We start from the raw sequence: 15,025 nt of genomic DNA, 5'->3' as shown, positions 1-15,025 counted from the left end.
GATGTTTATTTGTTGTTATCTTGATATTCAATGATGATGTAATATTGCTCTTATAAGGGTCTGCGAGCCCGCTTTTTAACCAGATGCCATTACATTTTCTCGAAGTTCTTTTAACCTGAACTCCGTGTGTCAGTGTGAATTTACTTCTGCGTATACGCAATTTAATCATCTCAGATTTGGACAGGAACAGATAGACATTCAAACATATTTGTTTGCTTAAAACAATCTATATCAATTTGGCGCCCATACGTGGGGCATCGGGTTATGGCCTTTGGCCGGTAAGCCGTCCTATGAAGACGCTGGACGGAGGAATCCTGGGGGAAGGAAAGGAGACTGATCACCTCCCAGTACACGGTAGAGACTACTGCAGAGCCTAGCCGGTATGTTCCAGCCCCTTTGATTGACCCGTCCCAGTGTCTGTGACTGCTACCGGGAGGACATCAAAGACAGGTAATATCTTGCCCGGTGCCTTATTGTTACCCACTTGTTTACCTGCATTTTTGCCTATCTGTTGCCTGGGTGTGTTTATTGGTCTGTTTCTAGCTTAAGTGCCCGGGTGGAGTGTTTGTCTGTTGGCCCCTTTTGGGATAAAGGGGGGTGGACCTGTGGGTGTTTGCCTGGGGGTCCTTTGTTGCCTGTTTACCCCTTTTAGGAGCCACGTGGCTGCGGCTGTAGGGAAAAAGGGGGGTGGACCTGTGGAAGTTTTCCTGGGGGTCTTCTTTTGCCTGTTTACCTCTTTTAGGTGCTGGGTAGCTGCAGCAGTAAGGAAAAAGAGGTGGGGGGAGTCTGTGGAAGGGTGTAGACTCATTGCTTCCTGGGGATTCCCCATGGTGTCACTTTGATAGCCTAGCTAGCCTCATTGTGTATATTGCTCTGCTTGCAGAGAGGTGGTATCCTCCAGCCTCGAGCGCTGAGGCTGGTGGCATTCCAATTTTATTTGTGGTGCGTGGATTCGGGCAGGCATTGCTGTCTCCATCACCACGTGGTAGTGAGACTTACGGGTGGGTCCGTAGGGGCGCTACGAGAGTGAGGGAAGTGGTGGTCACGTTTATCGGACTGCTGTAACGGGGGAGGCATACGGATCTCGGGCCGGTGTCAGCTGTTTTCCGTGGCCGCTGGTAGTGAGACTTGAGGAAGTCGTTCTCCGAGGGGGACACTACGAGGTTGAGGGAGGTGGGTCTTGGCCACATGAGTAAAGGAAAGGGATTACTGTTGAATTTATTTAAACTGTGATGCATGCACTGTATTTCAATTGAATTGTTGTCTTAATTGGGAGTCATTCAAACTCCTGTGTCTGTCTCTACTTTCACTTTTTACTTTTACTCTACTTCCTGTGTTATTTACACTTTCCCCTCCTATTTCTCTTGTGAGAGAAGTGATTGGTCACACACTTCTCACCTCGCTCCAATCCGTGGCTACCTCGGGTAGGCGGAATAAGTGACTAGTCTACGTTTTGGGAAGACGCACGTAGGGACCCACCCCTCACGTGGCAGTCGAGCATTGTAGACCCTCTGTTTCTCTATTTTCCTCTATATCTGGGACGCCTTTTATAGGGGGAATGGGTCAGGGGTTAGATAAGCCCAGTAAGGGCTGGTTAGCGTGTGATCTAGTTGAAGACAGAGAGGGTGAAGAGATGGTTAAAGGAGTTGAAAGAATTGCTAAGGTGTGTAGGATTGCTGTACCTTCATGTGGTAGATTACAGCCAGAAAGCTGGCGTAGATTACTGACAGAGAAGAAAGGCAAGCTTACAGATAATGGGTTGCTTCGTACTGCAGAAGCCTGGTACAGAGTAGCAAGGGCTATTCAGCAGGAAGGTTGGGTTGAGGAAGAAATTGATCACAAAGGTTTGAAACTGTATGTATATCACAATAATTATGTTGCTGGGGCATTCCCTCAGCCAGCGCCCCAAAATGGCGCCCAGGGGATGTCCATTCCTAAGGTCCAGTCAGCAATGAGTGACATTCAGCTGACCATGCTCCCCACCCCAACCCTCCCATCACCCATCCCGTCATTACCCCTGTTTGCCCGGTCCTGAATTCTGATGGATCTTTATTTTCCCCCCCATCATCCCTATCATTCCCATCATCCTCATCCATCCCTGCACTATCTTCTCTGTCTAATCCAGCTGTTTCTTCCGTCATTCCTTCCCTACGCTCTCTCTCCGTCAATAATCCTACCCTCCCACCTACATCCACCCAGTCCACTAACCACTCCTCACTCGCTATTACCAATCCTACTACACCCGCTCCGGTCCCTCCTACTTCTCCTGCCTCTGCTAATCTCTCTCCGTCTTCTCTTCTGCCTACTCCTCCCGCAGCCCAAGTTCCCGCCTCCTCACCTTCACTTCCCTACCCCGGATATCCCGCCTCCTTCCTAATCCCTGCCCAACTATCCCACCCTCCCCAGGTTCCGCCTTAACCCCTGCCCAGATGGCCTGGCCATACCCCTTCCCCTACCCCATGGCCCTGCCCTATCCAAACAATCCCTACTTCCTTTCCCTAGCCACACCCCAGGCCCCGTTCACGCCTATCCCGGTACAGTCTACCCCGGATGTGCCCACATCCAACATGGCCGCCACTACCTCCCTTGACCCTAACGCAGCTTCCTTCCACGCCTCCAATATGGCGGCCCCCAGTAACCCAGCACCCCTAATGCCGGTACTTCCCGGTGATTACTCACCCCGGGCTCATGACCCACTGGCCACCCCAGCATCCGGGATTCCCGCATATCCCCCGGTCCTGACACCTCAAGCGGCCCCACTCCCCAGAGGAGTCCAGGTCACATACGAAGATGAGTATGATGAGGCCGGCTCTCATGGTTACCAGGGCTCACCGGATGCCATGGGGCCTCTGCCTCGCTGTTCCCTCGATGATCCTTTCGGACATATGGGCCGGGGGGATCATGCTCCTCCTAAATATGTTTCTTTTAATCCCACTCAGGCTAGTGCTTTGATGAAATCACTCCCTGACCCAGAAAAGCAGCCAATGCCTTTTTACCGAGGGATAGTGCAAATTCAAAAGACTTATTCCGCCGCATGGCGAGATTTACTAAGCATTTGTGCCATTAAAGCCGGAGATGCATACTGGCCCAGCATAGCCCACCACCTCAGCACAGATTTGCTAACAACTGACATTGATTACCCTTCCGGAGTAGCATTCTGCAACCAGTTAAAGGAATGGGCTAAGGATAAACTTGCAGATCAGGCTGCTGGCCTTACTGATATTGTACAAGAAAAAGGATAATCAGTGGAAAGGTTCCATGCAAGACTGTTTCAAGTGTTTACAGATTTGGGTTTTGATCTTACTAATAAGATTCATTCTCAAATGCTGTCTGGTTCATTTGTCCTAGGCATCAAAGACTCCATACGCAAGGGAATCATTGCTGCACGTCCTGAATTCAGAGTTGTTCCTCTGGATACATTACTCCAAGTTGCTAGGGGACTGGAATCTGCTCAGACAAGAAAAACCCAATTCAGCTCCTCTTTTTTTTTTTTTTTTTTTTTTTTTTTGTCAATCTTTCTTTTATTAAGGCATGTGCAATAGGGTACAGAACAAAAAGAGGGGAAATGCAATAGTGATATACAGATAAGGGTTAAGACAGCGTTAATTACATTTCCTGCTGAACAATGCCTAATTTTTTATTTTTTATGTTGGTTAACGAGATCGGGTTCATGTTAGGTTACACAAGTAAGTTTAGCGGGCGAATCATAAGCAAAACACTAGACCTTAAAAATAATCATGCAACATGTTGAGCCAGAGTTAGATCAGGCACAGTGGAAGTAAATGAGCTTTTAGTGCTTTGACAGGCTGCTCATATACGAAAGTGTGAGTAGGGCATTATAGAGCGATACAGTATGCTTGTGAGTGCCCTGCAGGATGAAATTAGATAAATACCAATATCAAATAATCAGTGCCCTGACTACAGGCTGGCAAGGTTTATACTGGAAAAAAGCAGCATTGAGACAATAATGGGGAAAAGCATATCGACAGGGGGAAACAGAACAATAAATGAAAGTGAATGTAAGGAGTATAATCTGAGCTCAGCTGCAGTTATCATAGTCCTCTCTGCTGCAAACCTTCACCCGATGCCACTGACATGCTGGAACGGAAAGTCCATTCTTTGGCCAGGTAGGATAACGCTGGTGCGCGCTGGCGGACTGTCCAGGGCCGCCGCTGTGTGGGTACGGGAAGTGGTGATCCTCCAGCCCCAGGCTGGTGAGTAGGCCGGCATCACTGTGCCACAAACCCGGTGGATTCTAGAGTCCGAGTTTCCTCCTCTTGTGGGAGTGCTGGGGGGTCTGGCGTTTTTATATCGCTGTGACCGCAGCTGCTGTGGGGGATGCTTTCGGGCTGTAGCCCTGGTGGCCTTCAGCCCAGGCGGGCTATTTGGGGTAGGAGTACTTGGCTGTGCTGTTGTTGTGCCCGAGGACATCCTCCCTGCTCCCCGCGGCTTGTGCCCCAACTCACCGGCGTGTGTCTTGGTTTGTGGCTGAGTGCCGGGCGTGCGGGTCAGTAAAACCCTCAGGTAGTGATGTTGGCGTGTGCGGCTTGCAGGTCTCCGCTGATTTTTCCGCTGGAGTACAGTTTGCAGTGTGCTCTGTGTTCGTCGGTGGTAAGCTTTTTGCTTATTCCGAGGGTGTTTGGGTTTCCGTGGCTGGCCCAGTTTGTTCGCCCTCGGGGGGTGTTGGGGGCCCCTCGGCAGGGCGCGCATAATGGTGATGGCGGGCCCAGCCTTGTGTGTGTCGCTTGGTGCTCTTTGCAGTCGATGGGGTTCCCTGCGGTGAGGTCTGTCCCCATAAGGTGCGCTTCCCCGTTGTGCTTGCTTGTGCTGGGCTGCTTTAAGTTCTAGCTTTTGCCAAAATCTCTGGAGCAGGTCGTCCAGACGCTGCTCCAGTGTTTTTTGCTGCTCTGCCTTCACTATCTCACAACCATCCGCCGCCATCTTGAGTTTTGTGGCTTGTCCTTGTGTGCTGCGGCAGTGGGGAGAAATAGGTGAGTCAGGCTGCTTTCTTGAGACCGGGATAACCCCCGCCGGTCGTGGGGGGGGGGGAAGTATTTCGCTGCGGTCCCTGGTACCGTCAATGCCCCAGGGAGCGGCCGTCTCCCTGCGGCTCAGTTCCAAGTAGGCCGCAAGCCTCGTTTCATCAGGTTGGCAATGCAGGGGTTCATGAGGGGCACCAATCGATTCGGTAGCCCCCCCAGAGTAGAGGTATCGCTTTGGCTTGGTCGTGGGTCGTTGTGTTCCGGCGTTATACCCCATTATCCGTCTCCAGACGTGGGAGCTCTGGTCAGACACGTCTGGGCTGCTTGCCTGCTTGGCTCCGCCCCAATTCAGCTCCTCTTATGGTGTCCCGTCCTGGCACTGTCCCCAAAGCAATTAGACCCGAGGATGGATTCTGCTTCAATTGCAAAGCAAAAGGACACTTCAAAAATGAGTGCCCGGAACCCAAGAAGGTGATCAAACCTCCTGCCCCCAAGGCCCCAAAAACAGTTCCAATTATTGAGGAGCCAGATGATTAGGAAATTGGCAAGCCTGTGTCATTAACCCCTGTCATGGCAGTGTCTTCAGGGGATCAAGGGGGGCCACTTGCCACTGTGACCCTACCCATTGAAGGACAACCTACTACGTTTCTTGTTGACACAGGTGCAGCCCGAAGTGTTCTACGAGAACAAGACCTGCCAGACCCTTCATTTCTGTCAAAAATTGATGTTTCCTGTGTAGGAGTGGATGGCCTACCAAGACAAAGTCCATTAACAACTCCATTACGAGTTGGCAACTACCCCAACTTGCTTGCTCGTTTTGTGGTGTCCTCCACATGCCCCATTAACCTGTTAGGCGCTGATGTTCTTTCACGCCTGCAGGCATCTATCATATTCACTCCAGATGGACAAGTAGAATTATTTACCCCTCTATCTGTTTCTGACACCTCAGCCTTGTGCTCCATGCCTCTGATGCTCCATTTGGAAGAACCCCATGGAGATGCAAAGGAACTGAGGTCCAATTTCCCTGATTCACTAAAGACAAAAGTTCCTGCAAACCTGTGGTCCTCAGGCCCAGAGGACATAGGTCACCTAAAAGTTCCACCTGTGGTGGTAAAGCTCATTCCAGGAGCAAAGTTACCAAGGAAATCACAATACCCTTTGAAACCAGCACAAGCTGCGGCTATCTCAATTCAAATCAAAGCACTCTTGGAGAAGGGTGCTCTTGTTAAATGTGAATCAAAATGCAACACCCCATTGTTTCCTGTGAAGAAAAAGACTCCAAAAGGAGAACCAGAGAAGTACAGAATGGTCCAGGATCTTCGTGCAGTGAATGAAGCAACAGTCCTGGACACTCCTATTGTGCCAAACCCACACACTCTACTCTCTGGAGTCCCACCTTCTGCAAAATACTTCACAGTTATTGATCTGGCCAATGCCTTCTTCAGTGTACCCCTGGATCCTATTTGTCAATACCTGTTTGCCTTCACACATGAAAAGCAACAGTATACATGGACTGTTATGCCCCAAGGGGCACAAAATTCTCCAAGTCAATTTGCAAAGGCCATGTGTCCTATTCTTGATCCATCGCAATCTGACCATCCAGAGGTGGTCCTGCTCCAGTATGTGGATGATTTGCTGCTCTGTGGTGATGACATTCCCACGACTGAAGAATGCTCAATTAATCTCCTTTGCTATCTAGCAGAACAAGGATGTAAAGCTTCACTTCTCAAACTTCAGTTCTGTCAACCTACTGTTATCTTCCTTGGCCACTGCCTATCTCAAGGAACAAGACATCTCACCCATGACAGAGTCAAAGCAGTACTGGATATTCCACCCCCAAGGACATCAAAGTCTCTACATGCCTTTTTAGGCCTCATTTCCTACTGCCGAGCATGGATCCCAGAAGCCTCTCTACTCATGCAACCACTCTATGATGCCCTCAAGTCAGACCCTTTCTGCTTGACCATGGAAGCCCATGACAATTTCTGCACTTTAAAACGTGCTATTGCATCTGCTCCTGCTCTTGGCCTACCAGACTATACCAAACCCTTCAAGTTATTTGTCTCTGAAAGACAAGGCCATGCTACAGGTGTTCTTACCCAAGCACATGCATCTAGAGGAAGACAAAGGCCTGTTGGATTTTTCTCCTGCCAACTGGATCTTGTGGCCAGAGGAACCCCCTCTTGCCTTCGGGCCGTTTTTGCAGCCAAATAACTAATTGAAAGAACTGCAGACCTGGTCCTTGGCCACCCTCTAGTTGTTTTGGCCCCCCATGACATTTCTGCCATCATCAACCAAGTACAACTCAAGCATGTCTCTCCTGCCAGACACCTCCATCTTCAATGTCATCTCCTTTTACCTGACAACATCACCATACAAAGATGTCAGGTTCTCAATCCGTCCACCCTTCTTCCACTACCTGAGGGGGGTATCTACTATGGGTTTATCATGGATGAAACCTATGTTTTCCTTCTTGCTGGTACCATCAAGAAGATGCATCCCAAGTTATCATTCTATGACGGACAAACTCCTCTCTGCGATGGAGCTGGATATGCCTTCTGTACCATGTGGTACAAGCCAAACATCACCCCTGAACCTTGCTATGAAGATGAGCTCTATCATCAGGTAGAAGTGAAACTCACTTCACAAGACTTCTACTGTGACTCTGAAGGCAACAGCATGGTCTTGATCCACCTACCTTCAGAACTCAAATACTTGTATCGTCATTGGGACATTGCCATTCCACATGTCCCTGTCACTAAGTTAAAAACAAGATCATGGAATGATCTTGGGCCCATGGCAAAATTATGGGCCACCATGAATGAATCACAGCTACAGGAAATTGGCGTTGTCAAATACCCAGCAACTGACCATCTGGAAGCATGGCCACGTCACAGTAAATGACTATGACCCAGAAACACCTCATGACTGTTTTGAACAGATGAAAATGGAGACAATACATCTACAAACCGTACATGAGGATCCACTAGTAGATCCTGATCTTACTCTGTTTGTGGACGATTCAAGGTATGCTGATGAAGAAGGAAAATATCACACAGGATATGCCGTAACCACAACAGATGAAATTATCAAGTCATCATCTTTGCCACCAACAATGTCTGCACAAGAAGCCGAATTGCAAGCCCTGACTTCAGCGTGCAAGATCTCTGAAGGAAAGCGTGCTAACATCTACACAGATTCAAGATATGCACTGGGTGTGGCACATGACTTCAGATTAATTTGGAAAACAAGAGGATTTCTTACCACTGCCGGTACGCCAGTCAAACACAGTTCTGCAATCAAAGAGCTAATGGATGCCCTCCTACTCCCAGAAGAAGTGGCCATTTTGAAAGTAAAGGCACATGGGAAATTGGATACAGATGAAGCAAAGGGCAACCATTTGGTTGATCAGGCTGCTAAGCAAGCAGCAAGGAAATTGCAGGAAGTGGATGGAGTGTCCGGACACGAGGAAGTTCCTATTTTTACCTTGCAGACTCTTCCTACTGACCTAAGAATCCTACGGGAACAGCAAGCTACAACTGCCCCTGAAGAAATACAGAAATGGAAAAAGAAAGGAGCAGTCCTAAAAGATGGAATATACTACAACAACTTTAGATTCTGCCTCCCTAAGAATTTATATCCAGCAGTTGTCCAATGGGCACATGGACCTGCGCATCTGTCAAAAGACTTAATAGCTGCCCTCATACAGAAGTATTATGAAGCACCTGGAATTACAACACTGATCAACAACTTCTGCAAGGCCTGTGTCATTTGCGCAAAATGCAACCCAGGAAAACCAACCAAAGTGCCCTTGAAACACCTGGCTAAGCCTACGTACCCGTTCCAGCGAATTCAGATTGACCACATACAAATGCCAAAAAGTGGTCCCTATGAGTATGCACTAGTAATAGTGGATATGTTTTCAGGCTGGCCAGAAGCCTATCCAGTAACCAACATCACTGCCAAAACAACAGCAAGACGTCTACTCACAGAAATTGTATGTAGATTTGGACTACCAGAAGTTATTGAAAGTGACCAGGGCCCAGCTTTTACAGCAACAGTGACTAAAGAAATTTGGACTGCTCTGGGAGTGACCCTAGCTTTTCACACCCCTTACCACCCACAAAGTAGTGGCAAAGTGGAACGCATGAATGGCACCCTAAAAGCTAGAATGTTAAAAATGTCACAAGAAACAAAGATGCCCTGGCCAGAAAGCTTGTCAATAGCTCTATTCAGCGTCAGACACACACCTAGAGGGAAGCATTCACTATCCCCAAATGAGATTCTATTTGGGACTGCACCTAGGCTAGGTTGTTATTACCCCCAACTGCTACAGCTTCAAACTGATGTTTTGGTAGATTATGTAACTGAACTTGCAAGTGCTTTGAACAAAATACATGCCCAAGTTTTCTCTTCAATTCCAGATCCCGATTTTGATACGGGTACCCATAACCTGCTTCCTGGAGATTGGGTTCTGGTCAAGAGATTTGTGTGGAAACACACCCTGGAACCAAGATTTGACGGACCATTACAAGTTCTCCTGATCACTACAACCTCCGTCAAGTTGGCCGGCAGGCCACATTGGATCCACGCTTCCCATTGCAAGAAGACTCCTGCCCCAGAGGAAGCAGATACCGCACAACCATGTACCTCTGGTACATTATCTCCTTAATTAGCCTAATTAAGGCCCAACAAGTAGCCATTACTAAAGATGCCAGTGGGTATACCTTCTGGTACAATTCCTCATGTACCCGTGTGGCTACATACACTTTTGACTATTGTGACATTGTAGACTGTCCATTCCCTACGTCACAAATTCAAACCATCTATAGAGATATACCCCATGTAAAAGACCCCTATGTTTGTGTAGTTGACAAACAATGGGGGCATGACTGTAACCATTGGGGGGCTGCAGGGTGGAATGCTGGGCCTGCCTGGGGTTACAAACCCAAAAGTGCCTTATCTAAGGTAGATGACCATGGTAGGTCCCTCCTCCAAAGAATGACTTTAAGGAAGCCTGGAGGAGGTACACCCATGAAATTGATCCTAAACATAGAGCATCCCAGCCCAACGGATGCAGACCAGTATGTAATGGGAATGTATTGGAAGAAAGGTTCCTATAACAAATTGGGGCACTTCTACCTGAAAGATATGTGCCACTCTCCAGAGTGGCAAGGGGCTACCCACATGGTCTCAAATCCATTAAAACCACATATCCAGTCCTTTAAAGACATGATGGCCATTGCTAACCCCACTTTTGAAGATACTATGGCCGCTGAAACAGGTTTTAATGATGTTAATTTATGGTTAGAATGGATGAAATATAATGCCAACAAACATAACAGAACCGCATGCTATGTGTGTGGTGGTGCCCGACCCCATCTCGGCACCGTACCTTTGACTTTGCCATTAGATATAGAAGAATGCATCCTAAGCCTTTTTGCCTACCACTACAACTTTAACAGGTCCCTCTGCAAAGCATGGACAGTAGAATACCCTCTCCTAACCAAGGATGTCAAACCCCCAGATGGTATTACGATTTATAAGGGAAACTACACCTGCTATGCCAATTATGATGGAATTGGTAAGTTCTTGGGTAACTTCTCTAAAGGATATTGTGCCACATACAGAACTGTCCCTATGTACCTGTTACAATTCCATACTAGGTCATTAGGGGATATTTACTGGTTGTGTGTGGATTTACAGCTAAGATCCAGAATGGACAAGGAATGGTGGGGGGAGTGTACTCTGGCTAAAGCCATCATGCCCATACATATTATCTCTGACACACACCCTGACATACATGAGTCCATACACACACCAGCCAAGTTTAAGCGTGAAGCCCCAGTAAGAGGCAGTTTTGACCCCCACATTTACATTGATGCCATTGGGGTGCCTAGGGGGGTGCCTAATGAATTTAAAGCAAGAGATGAGGTTGCTGCGGGGTTTGAATCACTTTTTACCATAGTTACTGCAAACAAGAATTTAAATTGGATCAATTACATTTATTATAATCAACAACGCTTTGTCAACTACACCGGAGATGCCCTCCAGGGCTTGGCCGAACAGTTGCAGGCCACATCCCAGATGACTTTCCAGAACAGAATGGCCTTAGACATGATGCTAGCTGAGAAGGGGGGCGTATGTAAAATATTGCCCGACACCATGACCTGTTGTACATACATCCCAGAAAACACAGGTCCTAATGGTAAGGTCACCATGGCCATAGAGAAATTAAATAAGCTCTCTGAAGAGTTAAAAAGGAACTCTGGGGTGAAAGATCCCTGGGAAAGGTGGTTTGGTTGGATGACAGGGTGGCAAAAAGCTTTAATTCACATTGGTATGGCATTACTAATTTTTCTTTTTATTCTCGCTCTTCTCGTTTGTTGTGTCCTCCCCTGTTTGAGAAAATTCCTACAGAAGACTGCAGACCAAGCGGCACCAACTTTTGCACATCTGACAGTTGATGACCAAGATTTCCAAGATTTCAACTCACCCTGTTTACCGCTGCAAACTATCCCTTTTACTGATAAAGTGCAAGAGTTTTAGGTAGGGAACCAGCTTAGGGACAGCGTCCGTCTCTATGGAATTGACTGCCGTGTGGAGATGTGGGGGACAAGCCACCGCGGGATACCAGCGGAGTGAAGAAAGTTCCTGACCGTATTGACGGATGTGCTGCAGCCTATTAGGGACAGGAAGGGACAGAATTGCACTTTGCAATAACACCTAGCTAGCGGTCACAGGGTTTCTGTGCCTTTGGGCTAACACGTCTTCTGATATTAACAAATAAAGTTTATCTTTTTAGCGTCTAACATTTCATAGGGGGGACTGTTATGGAATTATGAAAAAACCTGTATTAAATTTCTTTTAACTCCATCTAACTACATTATATGACAGATTTCCCTAACAACATTTAGAATATTAGAATGAGAATGTATTTTCTAGAAGGATATGACTAACATCGGAATCATCAAGTTCCTGTAACATGTAACAAAGTATACCATAGTTATCTCATGAGAAACTGCTCTAATGAAATGTCCATTCTCTAAAAAGCCTTGAACCTGACCTCGAATATAACATCACTAACTACTCAAAATGGTGCCTAAAGCCCCCCTCCCATCGAGTAAAGCCTCGTGCTAAGCAAGATGGCGCCTGAACCATCGTGTCCACACCCGTGTCCAAGATGACGCCACCTCTCGGTGGGAGGACACTTAGCCAGCCACTTAGTACTTGAGCCAATTAATAATATTGATGGGTGGACATTGACATAACCACTTAACGCTTAACCCAATTAATGATGTTTATTTGTTGTTATCTTGATATTCAATGATGATGTATGCGAGCCCGCTTTTTAACCAGATGCCATTAAATTTTCTCGAAGTTCTTTTAACCTGAACTCCGTGTGTCAGTGTGAATTTACTTCTGCGTATACGCAATTTAATCATCTCAGATTTGGACAGGAACAGATAGACATTCAAACATATTTGTTTGCTTAAAACAATCTATATCATAGCCACAGGGCAGTATACACGGTACAGACTGGAGCTCACAGTCTGGCCTAACACTCTGACAGCTGCAAACCAATGATCTAGGTAAACTAAACTAATTTGGTACTATACCTATATGAGGGAAGAGTGAAAATACCTATACTGATCACTTGTGCCTTCGAGGGCACCCCAGTCTACACTCCTCCCCTCCTGAAATAAAGTGGCCCTTCCCTCATATATAGCGGCCCTTCCTTCATATAGGTATAGTCAGGGCTGCCATCAGAGATTTTGGGGCCCCTGACACAGCTCAAGGTCTGGGCCCCCCGGTGCCTGCACCCGAGTCCGCCCAAAGTGCTGCCACCCCCCGAGTCCGCCAACAGGGATGCAGTGTCTGTACTGATTTTGGTGTGTGTATAGTGGATGTAGAATGTGTGTTTGTGTAATGTATGAGGTGTATATTAGATGCAGAGTGTGTGTTTGTGTAGTGGATGTAGTGTGTGTTTTTAGTGAAAGCAGAGTGTGTATATGTGTTTGTGTAGTGGATGTAGTGTTTGTGTGTATTAAATGTGATGTGTATAGTGAATGCAGAGTGTGTGTGTGTAGTGAATGCAGAGTGTGTGTAGTGGATGTAGTGTTTAGTGAATACAGTGTGTGAATGCAGAGTGTGTCTTTGTGTAGTCGATGTAGTGTGTGTATAGTGACTACATAGTGTGTGTTTGTGTAAGTATTTAATGTGTGTATAGTGACTGCAGACTGTGTGTTTGTGTAGTGGATGTAGTGTGTGTAGTGACTGCAAAGTGTGTGTGTGTGTTTGTGTAAGTACTGCAGAGTGTGTGTTTGTGTTAGGAAATAGTATGTGTAGTGACTGCAGAGTGTGTGTTTGTGTAAGGATGTAGTGTGTGTAGTGACTGCAGAGTGTGTGTTTGTGTAGTGGATGTAGTGTGTGTAGTGACTGCAGAGTGTGTGTTTGTGTAGTGACTCCTGAGTGTGTGTTTGTGTAAGGATGTTGTGTGTGTAGTAACTGCAGAGTGTATGTTTGTGTAAGGATATAGTGTGTGTAAATTTTAGTGAATAGTGTGTGTAAATTTTAGTGAATAGTGTGTGTATATTTTAGTGTATAGTGTGTGTAAATGTTAGTGAATAGTGTGTGTAAATGTTAGTGTATAGTGTGTGTAAATGTTAGTGAATAGTGTGTGTAAATGTTAGTGTATAGTGTGTGTAAATGTTAGTGCATAGTGTGTGTAAATGTTAGTGTATAGTGTGTGTAAATGTATGGGGCTGCAAAATGTGTGTGGGGGGGGAGCCTACAGGTTTTTTTTCCCATCCATTAATAGTAATGATTTATGCCCCCCTCCCTGTATCTCACCTGTGGCCATGGAGGAGGGAGATCACAGTGACTGGAGCCCTGGAGCCAGAGGTCCTCCTGAGGCATGGTGCAGCCCCCACTACCTGTATTCTGCAGGGGGCCCAGCACACTTGAAATATACTGCCCAGCTACTCTGCTCTGTAGAAGTCTCGCAAGCCGTGCGGAGCGTTGCCATGGCAACGCTCTGACGATCGCGTCGCTCGCGAGACTTCAATAGAGCAGAGTAGCTGGGCAGTATATTTCAAGTGTGCTGGGCCCCCTGCAGAATACAGGTAGTGGGGGACCCGCAGTGCACACATATATAGCGTTAATCGCTATATATGTGTGCACATAGCTAATGTGGGGCCCGGGACACCCTGAGCAGTCCGGGCCCCCCAGGACCGCCGGGCCCATGACAACCGTTATGGTTGTCATGCCCTGATGGCGGCCCTAGGTATAGTACCAAATTAGTTTAGTTTACCTAGATCATTGGTTTGCAGCTGTCAGAGAGTTAGGCCAGACTGTGAGCTCCAGTCTGTACCGTGTATACTGCCCTGTGGCTACTCTAGCTAATTAACCCCATAACGCCGTTATGGCGTTCTATGCCGTCCCCATTATAATGGCATTTAAAGTCGTTGCGGGGGCATAGAACACCATAACGGTTTCTACCCCAGGAGCTCCGCAGTACTTACCTCCACCGCGATCCGCTTTGGGAGGACTGCCTGACACGCACCCCAGGCAGCCCTCCCCTGGCAAATCAGGCCCCCGGGGGCCATGTGATACACTTAGAATAAAGTTACATATATATATTTTGTATATATATATATATATATATATATATATATATATATATAGAAAAAAAAGGAAAAAGCCTTGCACTCCTACTTACAATTTAAATGACCCGGTGCTCGATTGCACTATTCAATATATATACAGGATAATCAGCACTCCCAGGCTTTGTAGAAAAACAAACTTCTATTTATTCCGAAATGTCAACGTTTCAGTTCCTCTAGGGAACTTTCATCAGGACAGCAAGCGTATAATTACAATAATAAATAAATAAAATAAATTTAAATATGTTTTTAAAAATGAAAATAAATTATATATACATATGTAATTTCATTCTAACTGTATTTTGTTATTAATATATATATTGGTAACAAAATACACTTACAATGACATTCTATATATATCTATCTATCTCTATATAA

Source organism: Pelobates fuscus, chromosome 9 (assembly GCF_036172605.1).
Source record: "Pelobates fuscus isolate aPelFus1 chromosome 9, aPelFus1.pri, whole genome shotgun sequence".
NCBI classification, from domain to species: Eukaryota; Metazoa; Chordata; class Amphibia; order Anura; family Pelobatidae; genus Pelobates; species Pelobates fuscus.
Note: the sequence above shows the minus strand (reverse complement) of the source record.